This window comes from Rhagoletis pomonella, unplaced genomic scaffold (assembly GCF_013731165.1).
Source record: "Rhagoletis pomonella isolate Grant_MI unplaced genomic scaffold, Rhpom_1.0 Rhpom_scaffold_02931, whole genome shotgun sequence".
NCBI classification, from domain to species: Eukaryota; Metazoa; Arthropoda; class Insecta; order Diptera; family Tephritidae; genus Rhagoletis; species Rhagoletis pomonella.
This window is the reverse complement of record NW_023461484.1, coordinates 17819-19901: the sequence shown is the minus strand read 5'-3', so window position 1 is coordinate 19901 and position 2083 is coordinate 17819.

Sequence of the window (2083 nt, the reverse complement as noted above, 5' to 3'; positions counted from 1 at the left end):
CCTGCTGTGTCTAGCATGCAGAGTGGCCGGAAGGATGAAGGAGAGTTAGGGTCCCCTTTGCCCTTGGGTATAGGCACCAGTCTCGCCTTCTTCCATTGGCTTGGGAAAAACCGGGCCCTAAGGCAGCTGTTGTACATGTTAAGCAGAAGATCAGGGCTCGTTTCCGCTGCTAACCTGATTGCCTCCGCTGGTATGCCATCTGGGCCTGGAGCCTTGCCGGCTTTCATGCTTCGCAGGGCTAGCTTCAGCTCGTCTGTCGAAAACAGTGGTGCCTCGGCTTGCTCCTCGACGAACACTGTGTCGGCTCTTAGTGGGTGTGTGAGAAATAGCGCATCCACTATATTCTTAACTCGGGCCTCATCCATCGCTTGCGATGATGTATGGAACTTTTTCGTCACTATTTTGTATCCCTGGCCCCAGGGATCGCGATCCACTTCGTCGCATAGCGCTTTCCAGCAGTTCCGTTTGCTCTTCTGTATCTCGGCCCCAAGTGCTTTCTTTGCGCTTTTGTAGGCTGCTGCTCTGGTCAGCGCCTCGGGTCTACCACGAGCGCGCGTTGCGAGTCTCCGCATTCTATGGCAGGCCCTTCGCAGGTCAGCAATTCGGTCATTCCACCAGTATACCTGCTTTTTACCTGACCATGCTCTCCTCTGTGGCATTGAGGCTTTGCATGCCCGGTGAATGCAGCGCATAGTTTCTTCGACCAGCTTAGTACAAGACTCCCTGTTGTGGATCTCTCCCGTTGTGGGTGAAATGCCTTGGGAATCTGCTAGGAGTGACGTATCGAACTTGCGAACATCGACCCTAGACGGGTTCCATCCTGGTTTCCTGCGAGGGATACTACGTGTTTGCCCTCGCGTGATGTCAGTGACTTGGAAGGTGATGTAGTTGTGGTCGCTACCACTCAGGTCTTCCATCACTCTCCATCCGTCAGCCCTTCGGAGAAGGCTTTCTGAGACCAGGGTTATGTCGGGGATAGAGTATCCAAAACCCGGCCTTCGATATGTAGGGGGTCGTTCCGGTGTTGAGGATGGTCAGGCCAATGCGGGCTGCCATTTCAAGGACCAGTCTTCCCCTGGTGTTTGTTTGGGGCATACCCCATTCCACGCCTCTTGCGTTGAAATCTCCAGCAACAATTATTATTATTATTATTATTATTATTTTTATTATTATTATTATATCTTTATTGGGATTTTTCAACTACAGTTGGTGTTTCTTAACAATACATAAATCGGTTTATATATACTTAAGCAAAATGTCTGCTTGATTTACGCTCTCTTATTAGATAAGGAACATTCTTACAATCCCGCATGTATCCAGAACCGTTTCTTTCACTATTTGGTACATTATCTGCGACACAGAGAGTTCCGTTAAACTTTGTATGGTCGTTGTTGGCACTATGGCTGTGGCTGATATGACTACAACAGACGAACAGTTCTCATTCCCCACAGTTTCCTTGCGGCAAGTTCCACATATTTATTTATTTTAAGTGCATATGTTGTCAAAGGTACTGCTATATCGATAAGCCAGCAAACTTTTGAGTTTTGGTCCACAAAAATGTGAGCAGTACTCTTATTTTGGTCGATATATTGTCAATATCCGTTTTCGCCCAGTTGATAATACCGAATTAGTAGGTAAGACTGGGTTTCGCGTATGTGCTGATGGCACGCATGGTATTTGCGTTTGTTAGCTTATTTTTTAGTATACTTTTAACTCTAAGCTCAAACTTTTCCTTAAGCTTTGATTTAATATCAGAGTGAGTGATACCTCTTAATTGGTTGACGACAAGGTACTTGTATACTTGATCAGGTCCAAGGTCTTCAATCGTATCTCTACCCATTGCAATATCTTCTCCAACCGTTAATTTCTCTCTGTACAGATGTATGGACTTGCATTTAGTGAAGCCGGAACTCATCTTAATTTTGTAACAGTACATTTTTACAATGTCTATCATTTTGCTGCTGTTTGGATTTGGCGTAAAGATTCAAATCATCAATATATAGTAAGTGGCTTATTTTGTACCTTTCTTTATCCACTGATCTATTATTTTTATTGCCCAAATAATAGACATAAGAACGATTAT